The following is a 17,521-nucleotide window of genomic DNA, read 5'->3' on the forward strand; positions in this document are numbered from 1 at the left end:
GGTGATTTTTTTGCACACAGCACAGACAGAGCTACAGAGGCACAGAGCTTTGGTTAGTTATTGGAGGATTGGAGGAATCGGATACAGTATTTGTGTATGGCAACTCACTCACCTTCAGGAAGTTCCACAAGCTCAGACCCACATGAAGGCAACGTAGCATTTATATGATCTGTCATGGAAATCAAACACAATGATAACATACAGTACTGTCAGGTTAGTAATTCAACACCAGCTATAAGCTTATTTACTGCATATGTCACATATTTCTGTTGGTTTTGTCGTGTGATGATATTACCCAGATGTTGTTAATAAATTGTGAAAGGTCACTTCCCTTGTGTATAAAATTAAACACATTATAAACAAAAAGATTAAAACATTTAACGTTTGCTTGTGAAATTGCATGCAGCTGCTGAGCAGTAACTTTGCAAGCAAGTTGTATGTTATGTGTAACTTAAAATTAGGAGAGAAACTTACTACAATATATCACGCCCAGCACCAAACCGATAAGGATGATGAGAGCAACAATAATCCCAACAATAATACGATGCCGAGGTGTATTTCCTTAAAATAAAAAGACAAAGAAGCCTTTGTTATTACAGGGTCCACTGTGTGTGTGTGTGTGTGTGTGTGTGTGTGTGTGTGTGTGTGTGTGTGTGTGTGTGTGTGTGTGTGTGTGTGTGTGTGTGTGTGTGTGTGTGTGTGTGTGTGTGTGTGTGTGTGTGTGTGTGTGTGTACCTGCTTTGACCTGCTAACACAAAGGTGTGGCCAACTTTCCAACACATTAGGAAGGCTAGGAATTTTGAGGTCCAAATGTATAAACTGTTTTCCCTCAGTGTTGTGTCAAGTGCATACAGTATAGATTTGTATTGTAGTAGTGCAGAGATGGACTATCATGTCTTTACATCAATGGAGGCATCAACCACATACTGTAGAGCTGATATAATTCAGGTATAAAAATGTATCTTCACAGCATGGTACATTCTCTTCCAATAAAACAGTAAAGGGTATTTATTGAGATGGCATGACAGACAGGAAAAACGAATAACGCAAACATACCTTTTAGATAAAAGGGGTTGTCACTGGGATCACTCTGCTCCACACTGACTGGGTTCTTCATTTCACAGAAGACTTTTAGAATCGTTTTACCTTCCTCATCGTTGGTAATAGTCCAGTTCTGTCCAGACTCCATCCATTCCCCTTCATCTTTCTTCCAGCGATAGGTGACTGGACCTGCATCTGTGATGTTTCCTTCACAGACCAGTGAGCAGGTGGTAGATTGAGGTGAACAAGGTGGTCTGTAAACCACTGATGGCTTTGGGACATTCTCTGTTAGGAGAAAGAATGAAGACAACTAAGAAACTCATTGAAAACATCCCTTAGCAGGAGGATAAGATAAGATAGGACATTTATTGTTCCTGCAGTTGAAATTCAGATGCCAAAGGCAGCACAGCATGCAGTTAAAGGAGGAGTTCACCCAAAACATGACTTATTTTCTATCAATTGTACACCCCATGAAGCCTTCAATTCAGGGATTTATTTTTGTTTTTGTGGCTTTCCTAAGACAATAATTTGATGACCGGGTGTATTTCCGGTAGGAGACACAAATAATCTACTTTGTGTCTCCTACCGGATACATTAGCCGGTAGGAGACGGGAATCAAATTATTAGCTTAAAAAAGTATATTGGATATTTTCACAATTTGAAAATGTTTTTTCAAAATCAAAATAGTCACAAAGGGGTAAGATGGTGCACAAGATGTCAGCCATGTGTTCTTTTTTGTTTTATTCTGTAGCTCAGGCTACAAGAACTAAAAATGTATTTCCGTGTATAACAATCGCAGCGTCGCATTGGAGCAGTATTATTCATTAACCTTATTTCTAGAGGAACAGGACAGGACACTTATGATATTGTTACTGACAATTAGAAATATATCATTTTGTTATAAATATCCACAGGTTGATAAACTAGACAGCAGCTAATCTTCCGGACATTTAATTTTATATTGTGAAAACTTCCATCAAAATTCTACCTGGAAATACCCGTTTGTTTATAGAAAATCACTTTTGTTTTTTATTACCACCTACAGTATGTAGGCAGGTTTCTGAGCTATCCTCACCTCTGAGACAGTGAGTAGACAGAAATGGTTTCATCTTATAATGAGCATTAGTGAGGACCAATGATAATGATAAGGTTGAAAATGGGTGAAATGCTCCTTTAACAGATGTAGAACAAGTGATGATGAAATTTTCTCTTCTGATGACATCAGAAAATACAGATCGAACAAACAAACAAACAAATTAAAACAGCTTTTAATAGGACATAATTCATACTTACTGATGATCTCAACTCTGTGCAACTTGGGTTGTACATCCGGGTTCTGATCAAACACCATGAAATAAACTCCATTGTCTTTGGTGGTCATATTTCTGATGACGATGACTCCAGTTTCTTCATCCAATTCTGTGCGGCCTTCATATGTCCCATAGACTTTCTCTTTTCTAGGCGAGCTCCGATCCCACTTTGCCACCACAACTTGTTTGCCTGAGGGTGTCTTTTTCCTTAGGGTGACAGTGGTGAGTTTGGAATCAAGAGGCAATTGAAGGCGACGGCGTCCTTCCATTGGTATGTATGTCACATCTTGTTGGTCTGTGTAGAGAGAAAGATTATGTCAGTTCTTCATCTTCATATATCGCATGAAAGGGACAACGACAGACAGACGGTTAAAATGGGTGCTATGACAACAGCTATAACAGGTATTGCATAATAGGGTGGGGCATGCATTCCTTATTTTCATTGTTCCCAACTTGCATCCTTCCCAAGCATACTTCGCCATTCTATGTCACACAAAAGTAGCAAAAATAGCTGATCTACAAGCTCAAAACGTGTCGCAGTGCGGCACGTTTTGAGCCTGTAGATTGGCTATTTTCGCTATTTTTGAATTGGAGTCGTGAATTTCTTTTTTTTCTTTTCTCATTTTGAATTGGAATCCTGAAAAGTATTTTTTTTAATTTAATTTCAAATGCATTTAGTTATTCTTATGTTTACTTTATGAACTTAAATACAAATACATTGCACATAAAAAAGACAATAATACTAGTCATTAAGCTAGTAATGTAGACTGAATGTTGGGTTATTATAAACAATTGCAAAATATCTTCCCGCGGCAAGTTGCATCACTTACTTAATGCCATGCTGAGCCTGAGTCCAACTGCTGCCAACAGCCAGATGCACAATGGAGCACTCAGGATCAGGTGTTGGATCAGGATCCTCATCTTGTCCATGCAGAAGAGTGTAGCTTACCTAATGATCGCAAATGAATAACTTTTAAACAACACAACATCACATAATGGCGACTGGGTTAAACTGAAACTAACCCAGCGCATAGTTAGTTTCAAGGGAGTGACACTCACAAATATGCAGGTTGGTTACAGGGATTTGTTCGCATGTATACAGGTATGCATTATACAGTATACACAGCCTCCAGGGAGAGTGGGTCTGTAGTCCCTGGATAACCTTTGTAAGGCAGGTTTCACAAATTATATATTGAGTGTGTGTGACTAGGGATGGGTATCATTAGGATTTTTATGAGTCCGATTTATGCTTATCGGCTTATCAGTCCCGACTCCCGAAAATGCTCTCACATAAGCGCTCATATTTTTTGAAATAGCCAATGCAGCCAGCTCTGCAATCTTATCTGAATGACTGTTAAAGCAGTTTGTTTAAATGAGTGAATGATTAAGCACCTAGCTTGTAACGTTGCAAATAGGCTATGTTAGATTTTAATTGCTTGTCATTGTCAAGCCCAACTGTGTAGCATTGGCACACTTTGGAAACAGCAGTCCTCCATGTATTTCGTGATGGTACAATCTTTGTCAAGTAGTACAACATGAATGAAACCAATCACATCGTCATGAATGAAATACCTTTGTATTGAAGTACAAGTTTTCCTGGAGGAGGTTTTAAGGAGGACATCCAGTCTACCTGGCTACCTGTATTTAGTCTGATTAGCAGCGCAACACATTCACATGAAAGACAGCATTATTTAAACACAGATTACAACCTGCCCACAAGGGAGGTGTTTATTTTGAGCACATTTACAAAAAAAGGAACATTATTTTAAATCAACAACCACGTTTCCCTGTGTCTCTCCTTCCGACCAACTCGGTCCCTGACAGATGGTGGCAGTGGTGGGACAACGGAGGAGAGCACAGTTTTTTTTTTAATAATATTTTTTTTTCCAAACCCTGATGAGCCATGAAGCGTGGCAGAGGAGGAAGAGGATCACCAAACCAATACAGGAGGAGGAGGAGGATAGTCCAGACTCTGGAGCCACTGGAGGGGACACTGAGATCAGCCGAGAGCCAACACTGGCAGACTTGGCCGGTATTGTTCAGGCCCACATGGCAAGTGATGAACCTGGTCCACAGGCCGAAGCAACAGTTTCTCCAGAGCGCTCTCCAGACGTCGCTACCTCAGGTCGATTTCGGTTCTCTCCAGAGCCTAGATTCCCAACTGAGAGTGATGGTGAACATTTTCTGATAACTTTGAAAAAACATTTCATCAGCATGGAGGTCTCACACCACACTGGTAGTGTGTTGTGAGGGGGGTTGTTGGTGTGCAGCTGCTGACCTGGTAAATGGCTTGTGTCGTCCGTTGCATGATGGATGGGATGGACATGAGGGACGTGATGGACGTGAGGGACATGATGGACGTGATGGACGTGAGGGACGTGAGGGACGTGAGGGACGTGAAACGACGTGAAGCGAGAAGCGTGAAATGTGAAGCGAGAAACGTGAAGTGAGAAGCGTGAAGTGTGAGGGGATCCAGACTGACCATAAAACTCTCCAGTGGATACAGCTGAAGAAAGACATCGATGGCCGCCGCATCACAAGGTGGTACCTGGCCATGCAACCTTTCCGCTTTACAGTGCAGCACATACCCGGCCAACTCAACGTGACTTCAGATTATCTCTCGCTGTTTCAGCGAGAACTCCGAAGGGGGGGAGTGTGTGATGGCTGACTCAGCAGCCACACATATAGAGACTATAATGTATGGTAATCTTCCTTTTTGCTTCATATATTTAGAGTCTTTATTTTCAGTTGTTCATTATTAACCAGTTGAAATTACATAATTTATTGTTTAGTTGTTTTCTATGAGTTTTCTTTGAGGGAGGTTGCTGACTGACATATATGGACATGATGGGCTGGCCAAAGCAATGGGGATCAGCTGCTCCAGATCTACAGCTAATTTGGAGAAATTGGACTGCACCACAGTCCCTCTGTACCATGGGGTGGGGCAAGGGTTTTGAGTGTGTGTTTCAATGGTAGTCTTTGTCTTTTCCCCCTTTTGTGTTAACAGTGGTCTGACCCGTCCCTATATATGTCCACCTCCTGTGTCAATCTAGTTAGTTCAGTTTTCAGTTCAGTTGTCCAGTGTCTGTTTAGTTATTTAGTTTAATTTCCTTTGTGTTGAGCACATTTGTTTTGTCAAACCATTTATTTGCAACAACGAGAAAAGAAATAAAAAGAAATAAAAAAAGAGAACAATGTTTTAAAACCAACAAAGTTTTCCCTGTGTCTTTCCTTCCGACCAACTCGGTCCCTGACAGGAGGGTTCAGATAGTTAAGATCACCCCTAATCCCTGTCGGCCAATCCCACACTTAGACATGGGTGCTGGGGTTTCTGTGGCCGAGCCCCTCAGCAAACATCCGGTCTAACACATTAACATGTAGACTCAGAGTTTAACAATATGTATTATTCTTAATTATAAACCTATACTTTTACATGAAGTCTTGGTTGATAATCATTGTTCAACATAATTATAGCTTCAGAATATACCCAAACATTATACATATCCGTCGCTGTAAACAGAAGTTAGTTACAAGAGGTTTTTAAAAGACAAGTTATTTTAAACTTACTTGTTTCCTTAAATGGCTTTCTCTTTGTTAACAAGTTCAACACAGGTCATAGTTATCAAGACTTTGTCATTTTAACAACACATCTAAAAATACTCTTCGTATTCTAAATGGTTTTCCTTTAGTTACTTTGACAAAGTTTAAGGTTTAAGACTTATACAGAACAACCCACTACACATTTCTGTCTGTTGCCGGCTGACTCCCACGGAGGAACAAAAGGTTGTTCTGATTATCTCAATGAAAACAAAATACTTGCTTTGAGGCCAACCTCAAGACAGAGGGCGTCAACACCTGGGCCATGTCAAGTGTTGACTGATTATATCAATGTACAGTAGGAACAACAGCTGAGCCCGCCAAACCAGTTTGGTGGCGTTTCTCCAGTGAATGTTGTCTCAGCCCCTTGTCTCCACTCCATCTCTGTCCCACATAAAGATTCTTCGAAATGTAATCAATTAAAATGAATGGTATATTATATAAAATATCATGTGCTCATGTTTGAAATCCACCACAGTATATACATTTAACCCATTATGAGCAGTTTGCAGTGCGCATTCTAGTTACACTAAAATAAAGCCCCTGTGAGTGACATGCTGCCGTGATGCCATGTTAATGAGAGATAGCCTGGCAAGGCAGTCATAATCTGAACGTTTGTGGCGTGATTGATGAATGAATGCATAAACATTGATGGATGAAGGCTGGTGTGTGCTGGGATGGATTGTATCTCAGATCTCCCAGTGGCCCAAATAAATCTACAGCTGTGCTGGGCACAGGGTTGGAGAGTCGGGTTTACATACTTAACGCAGGTTGCACATAACTCGTCTAGCCTATGCCTTCATAAAATGTTATATCTTCACAGGGATTATTTATTAGTGTATTAGATATACATTTTGGAGTGGCTACATGTGTACAGATCGATGCCTATCAGATGGTCAGACAATGCCGCTTCGCAGGTCTACAATGGAACAAACGGGTGTAGCCAAAGTCTACTCGCCCTTTGATTGATTGATTGAATACTTTATTTAGAAGTTTGCAGAGAGAAAAATCACATGGAAGTACAGTTCAAGTACAGTTCACCTCAGACCTGATCTGAGATCTGAGCAGGCCATACGCTGAAGTCAAAGTCACGATAGATTGATAAATGCCAAACATTTTGGTGATCTCGCCGTACACCATTATTTGGTCTACACCACTTTGATAAATGAGGGCCAATATGAGATAACAGTAGAGATGATGGGGTTTGCTCTTCAAAACATAAATGCATCATAGTAAAACTTCAGTTTACATCCAGTGGTGAAGTAAGCTTCTCAGCATTTTAACTCATGTAAAAGTAGCAATGCTACAATATAAATAATGTTACAAGTAAAAGTGCCATATTCAAAATGTTACTTGAGAAAAAGTACACTATTTTTGAAGCTGGGAGGGAATTCGGCCAAAATCATCAAGATCAAGATCATCAAGATGGTTTTCAAAAAACATTGCAATCAAGTTGGGATTGCCCCCTAGTGGTCTGCTTGCAATGATTCAAATATTAGATAGGTCAGTTATGGTTGAAAATCCAAATAATAGATTTTTCAATGAATTCTGTTACTATTGGGCATGCTAAAAATCTAGAAAAATCCTACAAATTGTGCACATGGTGACAAGCTTTAGATTGTTGGCATGGTGTTAGGTATGGGCATAAGGTTTAGAGTCAAAAACACTTTAGGGGGACTTCAGTGAGGAACAAATAAGACTTACGTATATATTGTAGCTGTGGCTTAATCATTCCACTGTCAGGAGAGGCTACTCTGTTCAAAATCTACTCTTAATAATAGTATTATGTGCAAGCTATTGCAAGCAATTACAAAAAAATAAAAGGTATTTGAAAATAAAATAAAAATACTAGAGGATAGGTCCCTTGAGATGCTGCATCTCTTTTTTTGAGGGGGTCTTATTTTAAAATTAAGGAGAATACATTCAAAAAGAGATGAAAGAAGAAAAACCCAACAACACCCACCCATGACTCCTAAAAAAATCTATTCTGTATCCATTAACTTAGATTACCAGTTATACAGCAGGAATAAATTGTAACCATACTCAAAAGTCAATTTCATCACAGTTGTGATGTTTCAAATCATTTGTTCCTGGTTCAGTTGGTTCTCTTCTGAAGTTCTTCTCTCTTGCTACGGTTGTACCCTGCTTACAACATGAAGGCAAATGAGAAAACTATTAGACTGACATATAAATCCTATTATATATATATATATTATATCATACAAGCATGTTTGTTTTAACCATATTAATCACAATACTCATTTTATCAACTGTCTTGTTTGAGACAGAGAGAGATTGTGTCATGCATTCCATAATTCTCTTCTCAATTGAAAGCCAAATTAAGCCTCATTAGAAGCTCTCTCGTGGAAGAGGTACTCAGATTTGTTACTTAAGCATAACCACATTTTTCAAGATATTTAAACGTTTGGCGAAATGATTTGGAAAATAGCAGAGCTTGTGGAACTGCTGTTATAATTGGGGTGTTGTATTAATAAGAATCTACAAAATTAATAGTAATATAAGTTTTCAAATATTTGTAGTCGGGTAAGGTGTTGAAGAATTAAGTAAAGTAAAATAACCAAAAAAATAAAAATAAATAACCTCAAAATGTATCTTAAGTACAGTACTTGAGTAAATACAATTGTTATTGATGTTACTTTCCACCACTGATGTTGACCTACCACAGATGGTTCCTATATAGTAGGCACAGGGCAGCAGGAGAAGATTCATCGCTCTGGAGAGAACCAACAGGAGCCAGCTCATACCACAGTCACTGTTACTGCTGTTGCTGCTGTTGCTGCTCACACTGATGTCACAGCAGTCACAGTTGCAGACACGGTCACCAAGGTCATTAAGAGAATGATCTGTTCATAAGGGATGGATAATGACACATGGTGCAGTACTTGTATTTCTACCACAGTCTAGTCCACTGGTTCTATTAATGTGGTTAATAATGTTGTCGCGGGGGTCCCGCTCCTCGGAGCACAGGTCTCCGCCAGGTCAGGTAGGTAGGTTATTGTGGGCCAGCAATGTTGATGGAATATGATGAATCGGACAGATCTGTCTTGATCACATGACTAGAGATAATGTGTACCAATTTGCGTGATGTTTGGACAAAATCTGTATAGGAGGGCTATAAAAAACATTTTGCAAAAAATGGGCCTCCTGGTGGCGCTATAATAGTGCAATGTTAAAAGGGTGGCATTTGTTCCTCAAAGTAGTGCGAATGTGCTTGTAATGTTTTACCGCAATCGGACGTTGTGTTCATGATTTGAGACATTTTGTTCAACTTTAGATGTCAATCTTGGTCAATCAGGATGGAATATGAAAAATCAAACAGATTCGTCTTGAACACATAACTAGAGATCATGTGTACCGATTTGTGTGAAATTTGGATAAAATCTGAAGGATTAATATCACTTTTTCATTTTTACATAAGTCGGCCTCCTGGTGGCACTATAAAAGGCAGATGTGAAAATGTTTTTCGTTGGCCTCAACGGAGTGTGTGTGCCCATGTTGCTGCGTCCGCCCAACGGTGCCGGAGATTAGCTGCTCACAGACGGACGGACTGGCACACGCACGGACGGACGGACGGACGGACAGACGGACGAACAGGGTGCAAAACATAGTCTCTGCCACGCCTTCGGCCTTGCGGAGACAAAAATACTTTTCGCATCCCTACTCTTTTGGATACCACCTCAGGATATAGTTGACCAGGTTTAGTATTGTAATAATTACCCCATGTGAATATCATATTGGGAATACAGTATGAGTTTAAAAATATAAACACTGTGTTGTGTTGTCTTGTCTGCAACCACACATTCATTATTTTATTAGTTCTTTCTGGGACTCATTCCACATACACACAAGCACAATAACAAATGGGACAGAGTGTGGGGACACACAAGGATCCTCTAAGCCAGTGGTTCTCAACCTTTTTAGGCAGCAACCCCCCTTCCACAGATAAATATTGTGAAAATAGCCGATCTACAAGCTCACAACTCCTTGCAATGCGAGGCAAAAAATCACGTGTGCACCCCCCTGGGGGTCCCGACCGACAGGTTGAGAACCACTGCAGCACCGTCGGAGGTGCGACAGGCAGCAACAATGCTTTAATAGCAGAAATACCCACCTGTGCTAACACCTGAGACCTGACATTACACTTCTGCACCGGAGCTCCCGATTGTAAATATTAATGAATAAATATAAGCAAACGTAGCAGAATACAGTACTTACTGAATGAAATCCTTGTGGTGATGTTGCCATATTTGTAGAATGGTCTAACGTTTTCCTCCGCTAACAAATGCTCCTTGGTTCCACAGAAGTAGAGACCAAGGTCATAATCAGCAACATTTTCTATCAGCAGATCATAGGGTTCAGTGGATTTGTTATACTTTAGATTAGAAGGGGAATTTTGCTCATTAATTTCAAGAGTAGGTTGGTTTTTATGAGAGCAGTTCCTGAACCACACTATGTCAGCTCCAGGTGATTTTCTGCAATCACAGGAGAGAGTGATGTTGTCTCCTGTTCTGACCGTCAACTCCACTTCTAATCCAAAAATCCCATCCTGACTGATGTAAATGACACCTGGAACATGAAAATAATAAGAAATTAAATAAACTGCATCATAAAGTTCCACAAAGTTTAACACAGTCAATGAAGATGCAACCCATTCAAAAGAATACACTCAAAAAATAACAACCTAAGAATACTGAATACTTTACTTTATAATGATAATAATTCATATCAAAACACAATAAAAAAGACTTAAAGGTTACCTAGAAGAGCTAAAATCAGATGCAGCTTTGCCATGTCTGATGGTGGAATGAAGTTGACAGTGAAGCTCTTTGACACTGAAGTCAAATATGTTAAGCAGATAGACTTCTACTAAATGATAAACAAAAAGTGGTTGGTTAGCTGAGTGAAATGTTTTCATGTTGTGGTTCTTTTCTGTGACACTTGAGCTCTATGACGCCTTGTCACATTTTGTGGTCAGTGTTTTAACATGCAATAAAATAAACCAAAACTGTCCATCCCTCCCTACTTTAACTACCACATGTTCCATTGTACATAGAAAAATGGTCCAAATGAGAGCCTGACCAAAAATACCACATATTTCATGATTCATTCAAGAAGGTCAGAATTTTATGCTCAGGTCTCAACTATCATTTCTACTCATGAAAGTCTAAATATTTACTCCTGCTGCCCTTTCTGACCTTTTTGGGAATGAGATCTATACTCAGCTGTTTTTCAAGACTGGTGGTGAGATCTACATTCACCAGACAGTCACATGGTTTGAGATTTGCCCGAAAGTGTCTTTCCAAGTTCCCTTTCTTCACTTCTGCTTCTTCTTTCATGTATCGTCAGATGGTCAGCTCAGTGTCGTGCAGTGCAGCCATGAGCTCGTCTCTGGTCCTACGTCGAAGAGGTCGGCTAAGGGTGGTCATATTCGGCAGTCTGCTCAGACACGCTGCAATCACATGCTGCACTATGTGCCAAGCCCCACTTCTTCATACAGTGTACATGATTTGAGATGATATCTTCACCATCACTGATGAGACAAATACGTGCTTAAAATACTGATGACACTTGATCCAGTTTCATGTACAGTACACAACACATACGATTCAGTTCACACACTGTGCCCATGTTATGATTTATTGGGGTTCACATTCAAACCAACAAACTTGAGCATGATTGGACGATGAACCAAATGAATTGTTTTCTTTCTCTGTTTTCAAAGTGCTCCATGATCTACCAAAATGCCCCTCAGGATAAATGGTCGAACTTAAAGAATGGTTGCCCACCTCTGCTCTAGAACAGCTGGTTGCAGGTCACTACAGTAAGGCCAGATGTACATACAGGTATATGTGTCAGGCTTTAAAGCACCCTAGATAATGTCATCATGTAATTGTTAACCCTGTTGACCCTGGGGGGGCATGGTGGCGCTACCCGGCGGCCGTTCGTTTACCTCGTCCGGTTGTTTTTTGGCCAATCGCGGTGCTCCCCGCGTCCACTTGTTGGCAATAAAAATCCACCCGATCCACTTGTTGCCAATGAAATCTCTTCCCCCGCTCGATTTGTTTCCAATCAAAACACTCCCGTCACCTGTCCATTTGCTGCCAATAAAATCGTCACCCTCCTGTCCATTTCTCCCCCCCCTCCTTCCCCTGTTCAAAACAAACCGTCCCTCTGATGTAACGACTCTGACCTCTAATGACACTTTTAGGGTATGGTTACTGTACTGATTGCACTGTGAACACTGTCACCTTTCTTTTGCATTGCACTGATTGAAAGGACACTTTATTTGATTGTCATTGCACTTATTGTAATGGACACTTTATTTGTTCTGGGGCAGGATACGGTGAGGACACTTTAACCCTGTGTTGTAGTTTTTCTGCATAGTGCAGGATAGTTGTATAGGTATACACTGTTGTATACTGTTCTGTATTGATGGTGCTTCTTATTGGTTTTCCTTGCTGTATACGATATAACTCTGGTCCATATAGCGTTAAAAGGAGAACTCCTTCTAACCAGAGCGCTCTCACTTACAACCAAGTCCTTTGTAACGGGCAGGCAGGGCTCCCCCTGCTGGCAAAGGCTTGGCTATGTCAGTTTGAACAACTCAAAGGTATTCATATGACCCAAAAGGCAAAAATAGCAAATTAACGCCCAAAAGTGTGAACTTTTGCTTCAATTGGCTTTTAAATGGGTTAGCCGGTTAGGGTTTTTCTATGAATTATTAGGATCTACATAGATCCTAATAAAAAAATATTGTATACATTTTTAACTAATAAGGGCATCTGCCCTCCCAAACGTCATTCAATTATAATTACACTTGAATCATAGCAAAAAAAAAATCTGAAAAATCTTCATCTACAGGTTTTAAAGAGCTTTGAGTGATCTGTAGATCTGTTTGATGCAGAGCTCAATAATTAACAACATATGCACATTCTGTAACTATCTAAACTGCCTCAAATTCTATTGTTGTTTCATTGAGGTAGGTGCAGTGCTGTAAATGTGTTAGTGTTTAGACCAGGGGTGTCAAACTAATTTTGGGCCACATTGAACGAAAGGTGTCTTGATGAGGGCCGCAACCGTGCAACCAGTCACTGACGGCATGCACGCTCGCGCACTTTTACATAAACAGCTGTCACTTGGCTTTTTTTTTTCATCCTTTTCATGGCTACATAAACTTTTTTTTAATGCAGGCCTGCTTCCAACAATTAGACTTTTCTATTGAAGTGATGAACAACAATGGAATATTCATAATATATCAGTGAATAACAATAATATGACGGATGCGTCAAATCATTTATTTTTTAAACGTTTTTAAAACAACATTTTTAATTATAATTTTTCTAAAATAGTCAAATTTACACGGGTAGCCAGCATGACATTTTCACTTGCTGCTTCCAGACACCTCAATGCAGAGTGCAGTTTGGATATTGCAGGTAGGCAGTGTGTCCAGATTCATAGCCCGACCCCCCCCCCCCCCCCCCCATTCCTGGCAATGCTGTCATTTAAATATTTCAAAAGCTGTATACAAACATGCAACAAATTGAACGCAGTCAGACTTTATTTGCAATGATATAATACTGGAAAAATATTTGCACAATGATATCCAAAAAGGAAGTTATGTCCTGAACACAGTCAACCCATTCATAGATCTCCATAAAAATCATATTGTTATATTGATGGTAAACCACATCTTCACTGTTATAGTGTGAATCAAACAAACTTCAATAACAATTCAATTTGATGCATTATATGTTTATGGCAATATTCTTTCGCTCATCCAATTAGCTATACTTAAACACCTGTTCCTCTGTTGTGTGATTGTGAATACTTGGCTATGACCACACCATACTTTAAAAACAGTGAATTACACAGAGGTAATGTTATGCACAAAGCATTAGACAACACATTAGATTAAAGCTGCAGTCTGGAACTTATTTTAATGAATAAAACACAATTTTAACCATTTTGTGATACCGTAAGGTAGAGTATGTTTATTCAATATAACTAGTACATCTGCAATGGTTGGAGGAGGTCTCCCTGCTCTTTCATTGAGAAATGTAGTTCATCAGTCCTTGCACAACATCGATAATGTTAACACAGTAGAATAATCTCATTGACTCATTGTCCAAATATTTCTTAGACTGCAATGCACAAAGGTTCTTGTTGGGTGTGTGTCTTCTCTTTCTTGGACAACTGGGGCATCCTATAGCTTATGGTCTCATACATATACTGCCTCGAGGCCTTGCTGATGTACACGCAGAGTTTGAAGTCGGTACGTCCCATATATGCACACAACCATAATGAGCCCCCCCCCCCCCCCCTCATTATTCCGCTACACATCCTTCCTCCCTGTCCCTGTGTGCTTCATGATTTGCCCATTGAGGATCCTATTCAAACAGCTTGTGATTTTGGTAAACCGGCATGAGCACTGGACAGCTTATTTAATGCAATGCCGAGATATTTGTTCAAACTGTCAAAGTCATTCCCGTAGTTGCTAGGTGCCCAATCAGAGGTGTATGTTTGAACAAACTTAGTAACTTCCTCAGACTCCAGTGTGGTCTTGAGATCACAGAGGGCCTCCTCCACATCAGCAAATTTCTGACCAGGTCCTTTTTCCTTGATCGCCCCCAAGCATTCCTCCAGCACTTCCACATGCTCGACCAGACACTGGCGCTGTTTCCTGTTGCGCATGACACCCTCACGGAGAGGGTAGAGTGAAGCTGCTTTGACCAAGATGGCATCTATAAGATCCATGACTGATTGAAAAACATGAGAGAAGGGAAAAAGAGGGACAGATAGGTTGAGATACAATATATTGAACCACAACATTATTTTCTCATTCTATTGAATGAGAAGTGACAGCTGACTTTAAAGTTATTTATTTGCAATATCACACGAAATGGTGTGCTTTACCCTCATTATTATTATAAGTATTGGCACAACAGTGATGATGTGTTTGTGCCAAGTGCCCTAAGCATCGGTGATTGACAGTGAAGTGTCAATATTGACAGTATGAAGCGCACCCTCGAGTGTAATACTGTGATTATAGAAGGGTTTCCAATCTAAATAAAACATATTCAAAATGTAATCACATTGTGGGGCAATTTGCTCTCAAAATAAAACAAGAAAACCAACTTTTTGCTAGCTTTATCTCAATTTCCCTGGAATGGAATTCTAGTCCCTGTTGAGACAACCAGCCAACTTGAGCTATTGGTTTTGCTTTTTTAGAGAGTGTGATTTACCAAACTGAATAAATACCACCCATATACACAAAACGCCTTAATCAATATTATTTTAACCAAAAAAAATCTGCTGCAATATATACATTTTTTTTTATCATAGACAGATTTTGCTACTATATCTTCACATGGATTGTTAAAGTAGTAGACCCGGCCTCTTACTTCTCTTCAGCTCCTCATGATCCTCCTTCCTGTCTGCTTCATCCTCTGCCTGGTGAGAATCTTCATTGAACATCTTGTGGTCAACCTGCAGAGCCTTGGAAACCTTGTTGAATGCGCTGTTCAGACCGAGGTTCAAACTCCTAAACTCACTGTTGTCGTTGTAGTCTTTAAACAAATGCTCGTGGAAACTATCAGAGATGTATTTTTTCATAACATCTTCTGCAGACCCCAGTGTTTCCTTGAGATCATGGAGGGTCTTCTCCACATCATCAGGCTTCTGACCAGCTCCTTTTCGCTTGATTATCAGCACCAGTTCCTCCAGTCCTCCTTTCACTCGCTGGACCAGACGATCGCACTGTTTCTTGTTACCCATGACCTCCTCATAGAGAGTGTAGAGTGAAGTTGCTTTGTCCAAGATGGGGTCTATGAGATCCATGACTGATTGAAAAAAAAAATAGAGAAAAGAGAAATGGGGACAGATAGAGAGATAGGTTGAAATGCAATAGATTGAACCATAACATGCTTTTTTCATGAAGAAGTGACAGCTGATTTTAAATGTGTTTACTTAAAGGAGTAGTTCACTCAAAACAAATACTTATTTTGTATCAGTCAAGCCTTGAATTCATGGTGATGTTTTTGTTTTTGTTGCATTCATAAGCCAATAACTTGATGACCGGGGGAGTCTCACAGAGTCTCCATTGAGTCTCCTACTGACCGATAACCCGGCCATCAAATGGGGTCTGACAGAGACAATTTCTAGTCCCTGTTCAGACAACCAGCCAACTTGAGCTAATGCTTTCTAGAGCAGTGGTTCTCAAACTTTTTCATGTCAAGGACCCCCAAATGTATGTGTATTTGGCCGTGCCAGGGACCTCAGAAGAGAATAAGAAAATGTTTGTTTCAGAAAATTCTAAATTATTCAACACTTTTTCCAAAATGTACAAAAACAACAGTACATAGCATATGCAAGCTCACAGTGCCTAACTTTGTGCCGTGCTCTGAACTTGTATATCTGCTATTTTTGAATAGCCAACATATAAAATATGGATAAAGTGGTTAAGCTGATTGATGCTGTACTGACAAATGTTAATACAGCATACAGTTCATACGACCCCCCCCCCCCCTCCCCCAGGACCCAAAACACAAAACTCCATTGTTAATTCTAAGATATCGGCTGAAATAAAACTCATCATAGACAACATGTTCTAGTATATCTTCACATGGATTGTTAAAGTAGTAGGCCCAGCCTCTCACTTCTCTTCAGCTCTGCATGATCCTCCTTCCTGTCTGCTTCATCCTCTGTCTGTTGAGAAGATTTGTTGAACATCTTGTATAGCATATTATCTTGGTCAACCTGCAGAGCCTTGGAAAGCTTGTTGAATGCACTGTTCAGACGACTGTTCAAACTCTTAAACTCACTGTTGTCGTTGTAGTCTTTAAACACATGCTCGTGGAAGCTATCATAGATGTATTTTTTGACAACAACTTTTGCAGACCCCAGTGTCTCCTTTAGATCACGGAGGTCCTTCTCCACATCATCAGAGTTCTGACCAGCTCCTTTTTCCTTGATTGTCTTCACCAGTTCCTCCAGCCCTTTCACACGCTCAACCAAACGCTGGCACTGTTTTTTGTTGACCTTGACCTCCTCACAGTACTCACAGAGTAAAGTTGCTTTCGACAAGATGGGGTCTATGAGATCCATGACTGATTGAAAACAATGAGAGAAAGGAGAAAGAGGGCACAGATAGGTTGAAATGCAATAGATTGAACCATAAGATCAAGTCCGCACAGAAGAGACACTTGTTAGCTCAGGCTTTTGGCAATTAGTTTGTTTATTTTTTGTATTGAAAAGCGTCCTTGGGTTTCTGAAAGGCACTATATAGATTCAAGTTATTATTATTATTATTATTATTATTATTAACATGCTTTTCTCATTATATTGAGCGAGAAGTGACAGCTTATTTTAAAGTTGTTTACTTAAGCAATATTACATAAAAGGGTGTGCTTTACCCTCATTATCACTGGCACAACAGTGATGAGGTGTTTGTGCCAAGTACCCTAAGCATCAGTGAAGTGCCAATACTGACAGTAAAGCACACCCTCGAGTGTAATACTGTGATTATAGAATCTAAATAAAACATATAAAAAATG

General features: G+C 39.9%; 1 protein-coding gene and 1 long non-coding RNA gene across 2 annotated transcripts in view; both read right to left on the reverse strand.

Annotated features, from left to right (window-relative positions):
• The window catches only part of LOC311059893 (uncharacterized protein), a 113,130-nt gene that overhangs the window by 75,900 nt on the left and 19,709 nt on the right, over positions 1-17,521 (reverse strand). The gene's annotated exons all lie outside the window — the stretch shown is intronic.
• Positions 7,988-10,310, reverse strand: LOC311059896. Its single transcript, XR_014602228.1, has 3 exons — positions 10,185-10,310; positions 8,630-8,812; positions 7,988-8,090 (listed from the first exon to the last, which is right to left on the reverse strand). It is a non-coding gene; the product is annotated as an uncharacterized lncRNA (long non-coding RNA).

Source organism: Gymnoscopelus microlampas (assembly GCF_963454915.1).
Source record: "Gymnoscopelus microlampas genome assembly, chromosome: 14".
NCBI classification, from domain to species: Eukaryota; Metazoa; Chordata; class Actinopteri; order Myctophiformes; family Myctophidae; genus Gymnoscopelus; species Gymnoscopelus microlampas.